General features: G+C 43.3%; 1 protein-coding gene across 1 annotated transcript in view; it reads left to right on the forward strand.

Moving 5' to 3' along the window:
- TTC37 (tetratricopeptide repeat domain 37) overlaps positions 1 to 18,693 on the forward strand; it is a 2,356,248-nt gene that overhangs the window by 982,967 nt on the left and 1,354,588 nt on the right. The window lies entirely within an intron of this gene.

The raw sequence follows: 18,693 nt of genomic DNA on the forward strand, positions 1-18,693 counted from the left end.
GATTCCCCGATGTTCCACCTAGTCAAAGGGAACAAGCAGCACATCAAATTCAAAAGCTTCTAGAGAAAAGAGTCATCCAAGAAGTCTCACAAGACCAAATATAATCCGGAACTTGCTCAAGATTTTTTTTAGTGCCAAAGAAAGCAGGGGACTGCTGGAGAACAATATCAGGTAACGCCAACCTAAACAAATAAGTACCGAGAAAAAAGTTTCAGATGGTCATGACTCAGTCCATACTCCCGTTTTTGGGGGGAGACGATTGGATGTGTTTGACCGACCTTCAGGACACATTTATTTATATTTATTTAACATTTGTTTACTGGGAAAGTCAGACTTGGAAAAAAGCCAATTTTCAGTGGAGGCCTGAGGAGAAACGCTCTAGACACATGTCTTTGAAACGTTGGAGGAAACCTGCACAAATGCAGGAAGGACATACAGACTCCACGCAGAAGGCACTCCAGCTGAGAATCAAACCGGAGAACTACTTGCTGTGAGGCGACAACGCTACTGCTGAGCCACTACTTCAGCCTGCGCCAATACATACTGTCACATAAAAATGAACAAGTGCTCCAGAAAGTCCCTACACTTCCGACTGGGAGCCAGGCATTACCAATTCAGAGTCTTGCCCATTAGTCTCACTACAGCCCCCAGGTGTTCACCAAATGCATGGCAGTAGTAGCAGCTTACTTGACACTGCAAGGATTCCAGTCATTTCCATATCTCTACAACTGGCTCATTACTGCCCCAACCAGGCATCAAGCGGTACAGGCAAAAGAGCACATTCTCTACACATGTTCTTATGTAGGAATATCTGTAAATTATGAAAAGTCTCTATTAGACCCAACTTGAAACTTGGACTTTATAGGAGCACATTTCAGCACAAAGACTATGACTGCTTTTATGCCCCATTCCAAAGTTCAAGATCACAAGTGAGGAAAATAATATGCTCTGCCGAGATTTCTGCCTGCTTGGTCCTTCAGCCTCTAGAATCTATGGCAGCGGAGATAATTATAGTTCCTCTAGCCAGATTCCACACGAGGATTCCACAGTGGATGCTAGCCACTCAGTGGTCAATTTGTCATCATATGTCAACTTGAATTCGCATCACCCATAGTTGCAAGAGAGCTCTCAAGTGGTGGATTCAGTCAGAACAGGTTCTACAATGCCATCCTTTCATTCTTCCCCAACCCAAGGCCATAGTGACCACGGATGCTTCCCAGCTGGGTTGGAGGGCATTACCTGAGAAAGATGGTTCAAGGCAGTTGGTCCCCTGTGGAGACCAATCTGCATATCAGCATCCTAGAGATGAGAGCAGCGCTTCTCGTGTTGCAAGCCTTTCAGTTAGTTCTTTCCCCTAGGAACGATTGCAGTTCAAATGGACAACATGTCAGTGGTCTGGAACATCAGTAAACAGGGTGGACCCAGATCTTACCCCTTGTGTCGAGAAACACTAAGAGTTTGGCAATGGGTGAGCTCATCCCGCTGCTTTCTTGTTGCACCACACGTTCCAGGGATAGCAAATATCTTAGCAGACAAGGTGAGCAGACACACTCTTTTGCCTAACGAGTGGTCCCTCAGCCCGAAAGAGATGGACATGATTTTCCATCTGTGGGGCCAACCTTGCTGTGATCTCTTTGCCTCCCCTCTAAACAACAAATGCAGCAGCTACTTTGTCTTGATCCCCCCACAGGGGGAGTTACCGAGGGATGCTGCATTCATAATTGGCCTCTTAGTCTCATATATTCCTTTCTTCCCATTCCCCTGATCACCAGATATCTACAGAAAGCTGCAATTTTTGAAAAGTAAGGTAATCCTCATTGCACCCTGTTGGCCTCGACAGATTTGGTTCCTCTTCCTTTGGCTTCATGTGATTCATTTACTATGGATTCTAGAACCAGTTCCGGACCTCCTGTCTTACCCGACAGGCATGGCCATCCAAATGTATCCAGTCTCAGACTGACTGCCTGGCATCTCCAGGTCCATGAATAGCCAGACAGCCTATACTCCCTTTGCCAATCCAACACATCCTCTTACCTTCCCATAAGCCATCTGCTTGAAAGCTGTATTCCAGTACATGGAAAAGCTTTTCTTGCTGGGCCTGTCAGTTTGATTTAGACCTTTTTTAATCTCCTTTACATGCTATTATTGAATTCTCAGTAATGACCTTCAAAGAAGGAACCAGCTCCTCTACAGTCAGAGTCTGGCTAACAGCCATTTCAGATTTCTATATGGGTCTTGACGGAGTCTCTGTTGCTTCCCACAGACTATGCCAAAGCTTTTTGAGAGGTATTCTTCTCCTAAGACCCTCTTTCAGAGATCCCACTCCTCCACATGATCATAATTTGGTACGGCAACAACTTATTCAACCTCCCTTTGAACTTGCAGCAAAATGTGATCTTAAGTATATTTCTTGAAAAAACATTTTTCTAGTTGCCATTACTTCCACCAGGAGAATTTCAGAGATTCTGGCCCTGTCTTCCAAATCACCTTAGTTGAGTTTTCACAAGGACAGAGTCACGTTACAAACCGATCCTTCCTTTCTTCCAAAGATAGTGTCTGAAATGAATATTAATCAATCTATTGATTTGCAAGTTTTCTTTCCTAACTCCACCAATAGAAGTGAAAACATTCTCCACTTATTAGACGTCCACAGACAACTTTGATTTTAACCTACACAGAAATGAGAGATCTGGTGATGTCAGTCTTCACCTAATCTTTGATTGTGGGTTTGGTTCTGTATATTGGAACCAACTTTGCCGTTATTCCAGCTCGTGCCTTCCAAAAACTCTCAAGCTTAACTCTACCCAGAATGCTCCTCTCAAGATTGCCCCAGATCTCGTTGGCCATTTTAAGTGCCAGATACTTTCCTTTCCTGTCAGCTCTCGAACTAGCCTTTTCTTATAACTGTGTTATTTACCTTTTTTCGAAATCATTAATGAGTAGCTGCTTCCCTAAATCTTTATTCAACTACCCAGCTCCTCTTTCCTTAACACGAGTAGTTTTTTTTTTCCTGAATACCATTGTTGGTAGTTCACCCTTCTTGCTTACCCTTACGGTAATCTTCCAAACCATTTTTGGTACCCCTTTCCCCTCTGTCTAATTATCGGTACATTTTCTTTCTCTAGTTGATTAAAAAAAAAAAAAAAAAAAAAAAAAACCTTAAACTTTCCTTTTCTCCTCTCTGTCTGTGTGCTTGTGTGGGAGTGCCTTTTTGACATGTCTGAGAAGACTAAAGGATGTCCTTCAAGGATGCATCTGCAGTCCTTACAAATGGGTTGTCCTGTCGTCAGGCAGCCCTTCGGTCGGCCGGATTCCAAAGTCTGGGTCTGGCTTCGGCTGGTGTCGCACTTCACCCGACGTCATAGCTGCAGTTCTTCGGGTATAAAGGCATCAGCCGACGCCATTTTCCCCAGTCTTTCTTGCCGCGTGGCGCCCGAAGCAGAAGCTGTTCGCAAGTGCCGGTCGGTCAGAACCAGAGATTACTACCGAATACTACTTCGAAGACTTCTAAAAAGCTAAGTACCCCGTTGGGGACTCTCTCTTGCCTCAGCCGATGTCAGAAAAAGTGAATAACTGTTTAACTTGTGGGAAACAAATACCTCATAAAGATTTCCACTCTTACTGCTTACCTTGTTTAGGCCCAGACCACGACGTAGCAGCTTGTCTAGCCTGTGCTTCTTTTAACCGATGGACGCTTAGACGTCGCTCGGAATTTGCTGAGCAGTTTTTCGGCTCTGATTTTGCTTATATTATGCCGTCGGATCCTCCGACTACACAAATTTCCAAAAAACGCAAGGAAAAGGACCGACACTCACGGTCCGCGGTTTCGGCCGAAACCGCGGTTAAGCAAACCGCGAGTGTCTCGGTTTCGGCCGAAACCGAGCAAGCGGTTCTTTCTTCAGCCGAAAACATGCCTTCTACCGAGGCCTCTTCTAACCTGGTAGAATCGGCTTCTGAAATCCAACCTGCAGTTCCGGTTTCTCAGGAATTATCTGACACTATTCCTTTGGATATTTCAACCCCTGCACGTGGAGCTGCTAGGCCTCCTGCAGACATGTCCATTAAGGCTTTTGCCAGGGCTAAAGCAGCTAAAGCTACTAAGACTGTGCCTGTTAAGACCCCCTCTCACAGGCCCAGCTCCAGTTCCCAAATGCTTTCTCTGGCAGAGGATCTCATTTCTTTAATCAGGGGATCCCAACCTCATCCAGACAGGGCCTCTCTACCACCTCCAGAGAAGAGACCTAGAGCAGAGCCCCCTGAGCCAGTGTCCACAGATGATTCTTCTGATGATTCAGACAATACAGACCCTCCAGAGGCTCCTTATTCCCCTTACGAAGACTCTGATGCTGAAGAGTCCATCCCTTCTGCCTCTCCACCTGAGGAATTTTCCTTTGGGGAAACCTTGCATGCTATGAGGGAACAATTTCAGTGGCAGGGCCAAGATGTCTCAGACTCCGGGAAAAGGCTTAGAACCTTTTTGCATTTACCACAACATAGGCCTTTAGCTATACCTCCAGTTCTTTCTGTTGTAGATGATGCATTTAATGATGCTTGTACTGCTCCTGATTCATTACCTCCGGCCCCTGCTAAGCCCGATAGGTTCTACAGGGTCCCGGACACACATCACCATTTATACAAGGCTCCTTTTGCAGATCCCGAGACTATCTCCCAGGGGCCTAAGGCTGTAGCATCTACCTCTGCTAAAAATCCCCTCCCCTCTGAAAGGGAATCTAGGTCCTTAGAGATGGGGTAAAAAAGTTTACACCTCTGCTACTCTGTCAGCTAGGGCCTTGAACTGTCAATTTCATATGATCCAATATCAAGAGTTTATGCTAGATCAGTTAACTAAGAAACTGTCCTCTGACGAACCTTTAGATAAGAAATATGTTCAGGAAATGGTACATAACATTCAACAAGTTAGTAACCATTCTTTAAAATGCGGCTATGATCCACTGGAGGCTTCCTTTAGATCAGCCATGACTGGCACAGTTATCAGAAGGCATGCATGGTTGAAAGAGCAGGCCTTGCCGGACCATGTCAAATCAAAACTATTAGATGCTCCCATGGACAAGGTCAATTTATTTGGTTCTCCTGCACAGCAGGTACTGAAGAAAATGGAAGAGAAGGCAAAATCTGTACAAACCGTGAAAGACTTCTTACAGGTCCAACCTCCAAGGTTTAGCAGGAATTGGCCCTCCAAAAATTGGTCCTTTCCAGACTCCTCTAAAGCACAGAGAGGCAGGAATAGGCGTTCAAGAGGCAGAAACCAATCCAGGGGTGCCTACAGGGGACGCCAGTGGCAGGGCAACAACCAGCGAGGCACAGACACAGCCACCACCACTGCAACAGGACAATCACAGTGACTTGGCTCTAGCACCGCCTACCAGGGAACAACTAGAAGCACCCTTAGGCAGAAAGCTAGCCTTATTTTCAAAGAACTGGCATTACATCACAAGGGACAAGTGGATTTTGCAAACTATAGACCAAGGTTACAGGTTTCATTTCCATACTCTACCAGGAAAAAGAGGAATGCCAAACCTACCACCAAGTCAAAAGGCAGAAGCTCTAAAACAAATAGCTCAATTACTGAGGATGAAAGCTGTGGAAAAGGTACCATCTATGGAACAAGGAAAGGGATTTTACTCCAGACTCTTCCTGGTACCAAGAAAAGAGAAAAATGGAGGCCTATTCTCGACCTGTCCGCTTTAAACACATTCCTCATTGTTCCAAAATTCAAAATGCTGACTCTACAGCAGCTTCTTCCCATGCTGGGCAAGGAGTCTTGGCTGGTTACTCTAGATCTCAAGGAGGCATACCTGCACGTCCCCATACGACCAAATTGCAGAAGATACCTCAGATTTCTTGCAGGATCAGAGCATTATCAATTCTCAGCATTGCCCTTTGGCTTATCTACTGCCCAGAGTGTTCACGAAATGCCTGGCATCAGTAATTGCTCATTGCAGACTTCAGGGAATCCAGATTTATCCCTACCTGGACGACTGCCTGATACAAGCGGACAACAAAAACAAGCTAACAGAAGACTTAGAAAGAGTCATTTACTTGCTACAAGCCCTGGGATATACAGTCAATATAAAAAAGTCAAGGCTGATACCATCCCAAAGAATAACCTTTTTGGGTGCAGAGCTGGACACATCAAAGCAGATGGCATTCCTAACTGTGGAAAAGCAAGAACAACTTCCTCTTTACTTCTCGGCATTAACAAAGCAGAACCATCTAACAGCAAGAAAAGTACTGCAAGCCCTGGGCTTCATGGCATCCTGCATAATACTGGTCCCTCATGCCAGACTGCATATGCGAAAGCTACAGTGGTACCTGAAGAATTTATGGTCTCAACACAAACACAGCCTAGAAACCAAAATTCCACTAATCCCATGCCTGAAGCAAGAGTTCATATGGTGGGCTCAGGCCTGTCAATCAAACACAGGATTGCCCTTCTACAGCATTCAACCAAGTCAAACCATCACAACGGACACCTCAGACCTCGGTTGGGGGGCCCACATGCTGGACAAGTGCATACAAGGCTTATGGACTCAAGACCAGCTGCACCTGCACATAAATCTAAAGGAAATGCTGGCAGTAAAATTGGCAATCCAGACATTCAGACCATTTCTCCGAGAAGGGCAGTTGATGATAAGGACAGACAACACCACAGTTATGTGGTACATCAACAAACAGGGAGGCACACATTCATACCCCCTATGCCGGATGGCACTGGAACTATGGGATGTGGCTCTGAGCTACAACATTCAGTTACAAGCAATTTTTGTACCGGGAAAACAAAACATTCTAGCAGATATATTAAGCAGAACTACCACGGATGCCCACGAATGGATGCTGCATCCGGACATATTCAAAGCCATCACAAGAAAATGGGGACCCCCAGAAATAGACTTATTTGCATCCCCACGCAATCACCAGCTAAAGAAATTCTGCACAAGGACGTACCACCCACTTGCTTGGAAGGTGGACTCCCTATCCTTCAGTTGGAAAAACCTGACAACATATGCATTCCCACCACTTCCTTTTGATGCACAAGGTGCTATTGAAGATCAAAGAGGACCGTCCAGGGATCATTCTGATAGCTCCAGACTGGCCAAGGCAACATTGGTACCCATTACTAAAGAGCATGTCTCGGGAACAAATATGGACACTACCCCTGGTTCCACTGCTGTTAACACAGAACAATTACAACATCCTGCATCCAAACCTGAAAACTCTGCAGCTGACTGCCTGGAACATTACATAAGATCAATTAACCCAAATTTATCCCAAAGGGTTAAAGACATTATCCTTGAGGCTCGCAGACCCTCTACAAGGAAAAATTATGCAGCAAAATGGAAAAGATATCTCATTTGGAGTACTGCAAAGGGAGAAGATGTGTCACGGGTAAACATGGCCAACATCCTGGAATACTTGGCAGAGCTCTTCCACTCAGGCCTGTCCTATTCCTCCATCAAGATACATGCATCAGCCATTTCAGCAGAATACAACCTGGATCCTCCTGTCTTCTCACATCCTCTGCTCAGGCAGTTTCTGAGAGGAATCAAAAATGTAAAGCCTCCTAGGAAACCACCATTGCCAGCATGGGACTTGAACTTTGTGCTAGAAAAATTGACACTTCCCCCGGCAACAGCAGAATTACAATACTTATCATGGAAGACTGCTTTCCTGCTGGCAATCACTTCAGCAAGAAGGGTTTCTGAACTACAGGCATTAATGGCAGTGCAACCCTTCCTAATCTTCCATCAAGATAGTGTCCATGAGAACAAATCCGACATTTATGCCTAAGGTGGTATCCAGAGTGTCTTTAAATCAGGCTATCCACCTACCTACATTCTTCCCAAACCTACAGAACAGGAGAGAAAGACTGTTACATACCTTGGATGTACATAGACAGTTACGCTACTACCTGGACAGGACCAAGGTCAATAGAAAAACTGACCAGCTACTGGTAGCATATGCAACAGGAAGGGAAGGGAAAGCAATTTCAAAACAAACAATCTCCAAGTGGATAGGAAATTGCATTAGATTTTGTTACTCCTACCATGGAAAGAAAACTCCAGAGAACATCAGGCCTCACTCTACAAGGGCTACAGCCACTACCACAGCTTTCTTACGAGGAGTGGCCACCAAGGACATTATAGAGGCTGCAACTTGGACCTCCGTGCATACATTTGCTAAGCATTATAATTTACCTTTATATTCTAGATCCCGAGCAGGTTTTGCCACTGCTGTTTTGCAAGGATCCTAACTACACCATAATCTGTATCTTTTTCCTCCTCCCCTAGTTTGGCTATGGTATTCTACCCATTTGTAAGGACTGCAGATGCATCCTTGAAGGACATAGTACAGTTTTGTACCTACCATAAATGTAGATGTCCGATAGGAATGCATCTGCAGTCAGGATTACCCACCCGCCTTCCCCTCTGTGGTACTCCTAGGGTATTTGCCCATCTTATAGCTAGCTGGGGGGGGGTCTTTCATGGTGTATTTGTTTGTATATATGTACATACATGCTTATTTTTTGTGTTTGCTCTCTACTATTTGGAAACATTGGCATTTATCCAAATTTAGCCTTCCAAGAGGGCACCTGGCATCTGGGGCAAGAAACACTGAGGAAAATGGCGTCGGCTGATGCCTTTATACCCGAAGAACTGCAGCTATGACGTCGGGTGAAGTGCAACACCAGCCGAAGCCAGACCCAGACTTTGGAATCCGGCCGACCGAAGGGCTGCCTGACGACAGGACAACCCATTTGTAAGGACTGCAGATGCATTCCTATCGGACATCTACATTTATGGTAGGTACAAAACTGTACTTTCTTCTGACTTCAAGAGATGCCAGAAGTGTGATTGCAAATTGCCGAACTCGGACAGACATTCCTTGTGTGTTTACTGCTTGGGCCCGGTGCACCTTCAAGAAGACTGTGCCATCTGTCATGGCTTTAGTCACTGGGCCCTTGTAGAGAGGAAAAATGAGCTCATCTTGAAAGGCCTTATAAAATCTAGCTTCAATGAGGCCATATATGTAGATTCAAGACTGATGTTAGCTCCCCTTCTTCTTCCTCTTCATCCAGACATGAAGGATCTAAGAAGAGGAGCTGTTCATTTCCGACAGTCTCATCAGAGCCACCTATAAATAAACTAAGACTTCCCTGGTTCCCACAGTTTTGGCAGAACCAAATGGAAAGCAGCCACCGTCATCAGTGCTGTTGGTGCCAACCTCTGCACTGACAGTTCCGGCACCCACTACTACTTCGGATCAGACATTTCCCTATCCTCCATTCCATTGGTCTCAGAACTGAAAGCATTTTCATTTAAAGATTTGCCCGCACAAGACATTCTCCAATAATAGATCCCTTTGTAGACAGACCTCCAAGCCCATTCTTGGACAAACCCGTTTCCTTCGGTCTCTTCGGTCCATTCCACCAGGAACCTCTCAGAGTCTGATGTTCTGAGGCTGCAGGACCAGCTCCTGTCAGTGAGGGGATTAGCCACTTTTTTGGTTCCTAGCACTTCTGGCTCTGGAACTTTACATGTCTCTAAAACGGTTCTCGTTCCTCCTCTGATTCCAACTGAGCCTTCGGAGTTCCTGGTTCCAGTAGTCCCAGTGTCGACTGTATCGGTGCCAGTGACCTCTCTTTCTCTGGGGCTGATGACTACCCTGAGCTATTCGCTTCTGTCAGAAGCAGTGAGCTCTCTGGGTTGGAGCTTCATTGTTGGTTCTGGGGAGATTTGATCTACACCAATGTTGTCAGACCCATTCATACTTCTCTGGGCTTTGACACACCCAAATTCGACTCCGGCTTCGGGCTCAGGGGTGGCTGCCTTGATACGGGATGGGACCACAGTTTTGAAGGAATCTATTTTGATTCTGGGCTCCCATTCCTCTACTGTGGGCCTGCTTTCTATGCCATGATAGAGGGCCTTGTGCACTATGGGCTCACAGTTGATACTTCTCTCATTGGAACAGCATCCCTGCCCTTTCCCTCACCCAGAGCTGCCTCCACCTCAGGACAGCAGACACAGAAATCTCAGGATTCAACCATGGCAGTCTTGTCCTCTTCAGACACCTCACCAGCTCATTCCACCAAGGAGGTACCCTTTAAGAAAAAGTGGAAACACTTGGACTTCCCTGAAGAGTCTTACACAGGCGATACTGACTTTGTTGAAGGGGAAGGTTCCCCAAAGTCACTCCTGAAAGATGTCTCATTCAGTAACATTCTAGAGATTCTGAAGGAGAGGGGTGGCTGGACTTCCCAGCAGCCTTTCTCAGAGGAGTCAGTATACCTGGAGGCTTTCAGTGCCTGACCATCTACTTCTTGGATCTCTCCACCCGCTGATGCTCTAATTAAGTTGATTTTGCAGCAGCCTTGGTAGATTCCTGATTCCATTGAACCATTCCTCAAGAGACCAGACCATATTTTGTCAGCTCCTGCAGATCAGCAACATTGGGCTAAAGGAGGTATTAGTAGATGCCATAGTAATTTCAGCAGCCACTAAAAAGGGACTTGCTGATGAAAGTCTTACTATCCATCCTCCTCTGAGACAGTAATCTCGACCCATATTCTGCAAAAGTTCATAAGGTCTTGGAATTTTTAGCATTGCTTTTTGATGCAGGGGCATCCTCCTCTACTATATTGGTTCATGTAGCTGCAATTTCAGATTTTCATAATGGTCTAAATTATACCACTCTAATGTGACACAAAGTTTGTAAAGCGTCTCAGAAAGGAACCTTATTGCTGAGACCTCCATATAAAGATCCATCTACACTTTGGAACTTGAATCTGGTGCTACATTCTTTAATTAATTCCCCATTTGAACCATATGCAAATTGGATTTGAAGTATTTATTCTGGAAAACCTCATTTTTGGATGTTATTACTTCTGCTAGGAGGATGTCTGAGTTACAGGCCTTATCTTGCAAGCCTCCTTACCTAATCTTTCATAAGGACAGGGTGTCTTTGTGAACAAATCCTTTCCTTTTACCAAAATTAGTGTTATGACACTAATATCAATTAGACTATACAACTTCCTGTGTTTTTCCCACATTTTCAAACAAAGACAAATATTGTTTGCATTGATGTTCACAGAAAATTACATGTTTACCTTCACAGAAGAAAGGAATTCAGAAAATCTGATCAGCTGTTTGTTTCATTCTCTTCTGCTACTCTGGACAAACCAATTTCTGAGGTTACTCTGTACTCTGTACTCTGGCTAGATGGCTCAAGGACTGCATAACCTTCATTTATAACAAAGTAAAGTGCAGCTGCCGGGACCTGTAAAGACACATTCTGCAAGGCAGTGGCCGCTTCCGCAGTCTTCCGTGCCAGAGCTTCTATAGATGATATATGTGCAGCTGCTACTTGGGCATCCCCGCACACTGTTATTACTCATTATAAGCTGGATCTGGTCTGTAGGGGACAAGCATCTTTTGGTCCAGTGGAGCTCAGGAATATTCCGTGAGACCTCCCAAGATTTCAGTAGCTGGGGACTCTGTCCCACAGTCAAGGAATTAAGTGAAGTTTGACAATATCAGATAAAGAAGTTATGTATTACCATAATGTTCCATCTGTGTTGTCGATCTTCACTTAACCTTGACATCCACACCCTCCTTCCCCCTGCCTTTCGGGCTTCTTGGTGGAAAGGATCTATCCCAACAGACTGGATTATTCCTTTATGAATACAGATATGGTCTCTGATCTGTTATTTCCTGTCTGTCACTGTCTTAGCAAATTTGATCTGAGGTAATCTTGAGAGAAGCATTCTGGGTAGAGCTAAGTGCGAGAGTTTTTGGAAGGCACAGGCTGGAATAATGGCTGAGTAGGATTCCAAGATATGGAACCGAACCCACAGTTAAGGATAAGTGAAGATCGATAACACAGATGGAATGTTACGGTAAGACACAACTTATTTTTTCAGGAGGTTAGATAAGTTATTTCTTTCTCTGACATTAAACTAGGGAAGCCTGTTATCAAAATAACCTTGTCCAAATGGTTGACTGACTGCATTTAATTTATTTGTAATACATTAAGCATGACCTTACCAAGACCATTGCATGCTCATTCAACCAGAGCCATGGCTACATCTTCAGTTTTTCAGTACAGAGCTTCCTTGAATGACATTTGCACAGCAGCAACTTGGGCTTCTCCCCGCACTTTTGTGACTCATTACAAGTCGGACCTAATCTCAAGATGTATGGCATCATTTGGTTCAGTGGTGCTCAGGAATATTTTTCCTTGAGTCCACCCAGGATTTTATGTAGCTGGGGACTCTGTCTCAATGGTTGAGGATAGAATGAAACTTGACAACATCAGATAAAGAAGTTATGTACTCACCATAACAGTCCATCTGTGTTGTCCTTTTTCATTCTTCCTCAACACCCCTCCCACCAACCCCCTTCCATGGGTCTCCTGGAAGAGCTAGTGTTCCTTGTAAATTGTCCACTTCTTAGCTGTACAGCTCCATATATAGTCTTGTGCTTATTTTTGCATATTCCTTTCTGTCATCATTTTTTCTAGCAAACAAGAACTGAGGTAATTGAGGGAGGTCCATTGTGGGTAAAGCAGTTGCTCGAGAGCGTTTGTGATAGTCATGAGTTTTCAGATGGCCGAGTCGAAAATGAGGATTGGATCTGAATCCAAAGATTGAGGAAGAATGAAAATGAACAAACACCGATGAAATGTCATGGTGAGTACATAACTTCTTTTTCTAACCAATTTAGGCTTTTCAGTGCTATACAGTGGTGGAGTCTAAAAGGGATATTTGCTGCAAATTTAGCTACTTTGTTATAGCATTTTTCAGGTTTTAATTTTTGTGAAGCCTGGAGGTTAGTAAGGATAGGAGAGCTATAAAGAAGAGTGGGGAGGAGATAAGCAGTGGCAAGTGTCGTTTTAGTTGCATCAGTGAGAACATTTTGGGCTCTGTAAAGCATCCTTAGTTTTTGATGAGTTTTTCTTATGCAATTTTGTTTATCAGCCACTATCACCCCTAATAATGTGCTATGAGAAGTGACTTCAGTGGTTGTATTATCAAGGGAGAGGACTTCAGAATTTGTTTTTTTCATGAGAGATGGATTTGGGGGAATAACATAGTAGGTCTGTTTTGGTTTGAGCACGAGTTGAGAGTTACAAATCCATGTTTCAGTGGCTGTTAAAGCTTCCCGAGTTATTTTTTGGAGGTGTACCATGTTGTCAGATGTGCAAACAAGAGTGGAATCATCTGAGCATTGTATTAGGGTAGCCTGTTGTGCGGATGTGTAGACAGTGTTGACGACAATTTTAAAGAGGAGGGCACCAAGGATAGAGCCCTGCGGTGCACTAGTGGTGACTGGGAGGTAAGGAGAGAGTTTGTTGTGCCATTTTACTGACTGATACCTATTGGACAAGTAGCTTTTGAACCGCAGAAGGGTGGGCTGAGAGGGGGCCTAGTGAGAACATTTAAAGTAGAAGTTTACTGTGACAACTATGTTGAAGGCTTTAGACAAGTCTAGAAATAAGGAAGAGACTAGTTGCCATTATCTCTAGCTTTATTGACAGTAACTGTATAGGTTAGAAGGGCAGTGCTAGTACTGTGGGAAGGACAGAAGCCATATTGTGTAGGGGACAGGAGTTCTTTCTGCAGGAGATAGTCTAGCAATTGTTTTTAAATACATTTTTCAAGTATTTTGTAGAGGGGAGATAAGTCTAAAGTTACCAATGTCTGTTGAATTTCCTAGATTGTGTAGAGGGATAATTTGGCTTTTTCCAGCGACAGGGAAGGTAGAATTCCTGGATTGACCTATTTATAAGGTTTTGAGACAAGGTAAGCAGTGCTGTTGGCTGCTGTTTTTAGGTACTCGCTTAGAAAGTCATCAGCTGAAGAGGAACACAGTTAGTAGTTTTATATAGGATGTAGGCACTGATTTGAATGTGAAAGTGGATGTGGTGATATGTGGCTGTTAGCAGGGTTGGGATTAGATGTTCAGGAATGCTTGGTTATGGAATGCTATACCATCTATAAAGTGAGAGTTGAACTTTATTGCAGTTCGAGTAGTGAGTTATCAGGAGAGGGTGTTGGGTTGAATTTCTGGCAGGGATAATTTCATTAACGGACGTCTAAAATTTTTTAGAGTTGTGTTTAGTGTTGTTCTGAAAATCGTATAGTTTTTTGTCTTTATTTATTTGCTCTTTAGTACGATTCTGAAGTTTTCAAGATATTGCGGTGATTAATATATTTGTCATTCTTTCCCTGCTTTTTCTCTATCCTGCAATAAATCCTACTCTTTTTGGATAGCCAAATTGCATTATTTGTTTTCACTCTCTGAGGTGCAAAGCTGTTTAGGATATTTAGAAAAGCTGTATTAAATTTATTTACAGCATTGTCTAAGGAGAGCATCTGTAGGAAGTTCCAGTTAATAGATGATAGTTTAGTAAGGAACATTTCTGGGTTAAACTTGGAAAGGTTGTATGTTGTTTTATAAATATGCTGTGTTTAACTGGATGCATGAGCTGTCTGATTGTATATATTGGGCAATGATCACTGGGAGACCCTGAAATTGTACCTGTGCTGGAGTATTTGCTACAGTCTCATTCTAGCATCCAGTCTAATAGGGAATTTGATGTCTTGCTGTAATGTGTGAGGCTATCAATTAGTTGTGTGAGACTGTATACACTCATGCTAGATGTAGGAGAGTTAGCGTTTATATCCAACCAATTGACATTCACTTCACCAAGTAGTATTTTTTCTTGTGGAAATGTTGTGGATATTCAATGTAGGATATCTTCCAGTATAACTGTATTGTCACCAGGAGGGATGTAAAGGACAGTAAAACATATTTTACATATTTGTTTAGAATTGTTTATTTTGAGGAAAAGCGTTAAGATTTGGTGAACTGAGTTTTGATACTGGTTTGCTGTAAGGGGAAATGTGGTAGATGTTGGGAAATATTAAAGCAATACCACCACCTTCCCTCTTTATATGGTCATTACAGATCATATTATAGCCAGCAGGTATAACTTCATTTTCGTTTATGCTGGGCTTAAGTCAAGTTTCAGTTACAGTGAGAATGTCAGGCTTTTGGGGGGGTGGCCAAGATGGGCACTGACTAACAGTAGTTTCTTCCAACTCTGCCAGTTTTTTATGTTTCTGACAGGATTTAAATTTCAAAACAATCTAACTGGAACTTTTCTTGATATTTTTCAACTTTTATTAATCTACTTGGATTGTTTTTTTAAAAATGATATACCTTCCTTGAAATTTTCCTGTCAAAATCTTCAGACAAATATCTACAGCTTCTCTGGATGAAAGATGAGTCATACTAAGAACAACTCTTCAGACTCTTATATGAAGAAGGAACTTTTAGCTTTGTCAACAACCCTGCAAGAGATGTCACTAAAATTGGATAAAATGGATACAAAAATTGATGTTTTTGAACAGAAATGTTCAAAACAGATGGATTTAATCCACAAAGAACTACAACTTCAGAAATCTCAGATCTCGGACATAGAACAATCTCTCAGTGATGTGGATGGGAGACTTTATGAAGGAGAGAACAATATTGAATTTTTCTTGAAACAGAACACTATTTTACAAAATAAATTAGATGACTTAGAAAACAGGTCATGGAGGAATAATGTATGGATGTTTGGTTTACCAAACAATATAGAAGGAAACAATATGGTGAGTTTCTTAACTACTTGGCTACCAGCTATTTTAAATCTTCCTGAAGACCTTTCTTATGGAAATGAAAGGGCACACAGATCCATTGCTTTATCTCCAAACAAAAATACTCCTAGATCTGTGATTGTAAAATTTATATCAACTCAAGATAAAGAACTAGTGCTGAAGACTGCGTGATCCAAGTCCCCTGTTAAAATAAATGATAACACTGTCCGTTTTGACAATGATTATTCCTCTGCAGTTATTTCCAAAATAAAACTCTTTCAACCACTTATTAAGGAACTTAAAAAGAATCAAATAAAAGTGCGCCTTTTATTTCCTGCTAGACTGAAACTATTTCTCATTGATGGATCTAAACCTTTTGAAGACTTTGATTCTGCTGTCGCCTTTATTAAAACAAACAAACTGATAGACAAAATAGATGGAATGGAGTGGACAAGCCCTTCATTGAAAAGAATTGCAGAAAATGGATCTTGGAAAACTTCGGAGAAGAAGAAGAAAAGGCTGAAGGACAAATGACTATTTACTTTGTTTCATTGACATCCAGTTACTTGCATTATTTCCCTCACAGTTCTTATGTTTTTTTATATATATATATTAGTTGGCAACTGAAATTTATCATCTAAAAAAACAAAAAAAAAGTAAGTTGTTCATAGGTTCATAGGTTCATACTAGGCTATCTGCCCGAGGGCATTTACAAGCCTAGCCCATCGTTTTGTGGCTTACGCCACCCCTTTAGTATGGGGAACTATACCCATTATTTTGCTGTGCCTCTGTCGAGCAGTGACACTGAGGTAATCCCTGGGGTATATCTGCGATCTCCCATCCATTGGTCAAGATTTCTCTTGAACAAGGCCAGCGAGGTGCTCTGCCTCACATGTACCGGGATTTTGTTCCACAGCATAGGGAGTCTTTGGGTGATGAATCTATCCCTCCAGCACATCCTATTAATAGCCGTGTCGAGGTTTAAGTCTCCCGCCCTTGTGGCTCTGATGGATCTGGATTTTTTGAGGTGAAGCATATTCATCAAATCTGGGTTTGACATGGCCTTGTATGTTAGGCAAAGGTCACCTCTGAGCAAGCGGCGACTGAATAGAGCTGGAGTTCTTTCAGTCGGGCAGCATAGGATAGATTTTTGAGACCCTTTATCCTTTTGGTGAGGAACTTTTGTGGCCTCTCCAGCTGCTGCAAGTGTCGGGTCAGATACATTCCGAATGGGGCATTGTACTCAATCATTGGTCTGATGAGTGATGAGTAAAGGGAGACTATAACCTCCCTTGATCTAGATGAGAATCCCTTCATGATAAGGTGGGCAATGTAGAAGGTCTTCCTAACTACTTTAGCTACATGGGTGTCGAATGACAGACTACTATCAACCTGGGTCCCCAGGTCCCTGATAACTTCTTCTGTGCTCAGTGGATTGCCACCTATTCGGTAGCTAGGGGTAACCTTGTTTTTCCCGAAGGGTATGACTATGCATTTTTTGGCATTTAACTTTAGGCTGTGGCTCTGGCACCAGTTATCCGTTTCTGTGAGACCCTTCTGAAGGATATCTGTGTCAGATGTGTTTTCTACTATGGCGCCCAGTTTGCAGTCATCTGCAAACTTTGTCAACCATAACCCTCCTGTGTTTGCTTGTACTTCGGAAAAGTAGATGCCAAACAAGAGTGGGCCCAGGACTGAGCCCTGTGGGACACCACTTGTGACAGGCTTTGAGTCTGACATGGCGCCAGCAACTCTGACCCTGTGGGTTCTGTCACTCAGCCAGTTTGCAACCCATCTTGTGATGTATGGGTTAACATTTAAGCTGATGAGTTTTTCAATGATACCCGAGTGGGGTATTGTATCGAAGGCCTTAGCCAGATCGAGGTAGGCTGTATGGACTGCCTTTCCTCATCAATGGCTTTGGTGACTGTTTGAAAAAGTCAACCAAGTTTAAAAGGCATGATCTGCCTTTGACAAAGCCAAACTGGGTTGGATCCAAAGTCTGCAAATTCCCTATGTCTTTATTTATGAGGTCCATTATGATCCTCTCCATGGCTTTGCAGATAAGGCTTGTCAAGCTAATGGGCGGTAATTTCCAGGGTCGGTGGAGGTACCGCCTTTGTGAAGTGGGACCACAGTTGCAGTGCGCCACTCCTGAGTGCGTATCCAGAGGTAAGACTTTGATTAAACAGCTGTCCTAGCTGTGGGTTTAATTCCTCATTGAGTTCGTGGAGCACACAGCCGGGACACCATCAGGTCCCATGGATGCTGTGTTTTTGCTTTGGAGAGAGCAGTTCTCACTTGGGCGCTGGAGATGTTTGGGGGCTGCAATTGTTTGGTATAGATATCTCTCCTTTTGGGGGAGGGGAGAAGTTTGCACTGAACCTGTCAGCCAGTATGTTGGCAATGTCTGTAGGATCAGTAATCTTCACATCATTTTGAACTAGTTCTGAGCATATCTGGGAGTTTCCTCCTAGGTTTCTAACATAGCTAAAGAAGGCCTTATGATTGTTTTTGAGTCTTTAGCTATTTTCTCTCGAAATTTGCTTTGGATGATTTTATGAGAGCTCTTAGTTTTTACTTATAGTGATCAAGGGTGTCTTACCTTTTAAGGATTTTGCTCTATCTTGTAGTAGCTTCCTCCTTTTGTTGTAGAGTTTGTTTATGGCTGGGGTCCACCAGACTGGATGCTTGCCTTTGGTACAAAGAGTCTTTGTTTTGCTTGGGATTGCCTTATCCATGCAGTCCTGCAGGTGCTGGTAGAAGGCATTTGTAAGTGATTCAGCGGCTTGAGTACTGTTTTCTGCCGGCTCGGGGCCTTAAAGGAGACCACACTAGTCTTTAGAAGTGTGAAGTCGGCTTTTGAGAAGTTCTTTACTGTGGTCTTTTTTATTTCAGGTGGGGGTGGGATGAGGACCTCCAGCGAGATTAGTTTGTGATCTGATCTCACCAGTGAGGGTATACTTCCGGTGTTGAACATTGTGCTCCCATGTTCGTGATGATGAGATCAAGTATGTTATCTCCTCTTG

Source organism: Protopterus annectens, chromosome 2.part2 (genome assembly GCF_019279795.1).
Source record: "Protopterus annectens isolate FY-2018-M chromosome 2.part2, PAN1.0, whole genome shotgun sequence".
Classification (NCBI taxonomy): domain Eukaryota; kingdom Metazoa; phylum Chordata; order Ceratodontiformes; family Protopteridae; genus Protopterus; species Protopterus annectens.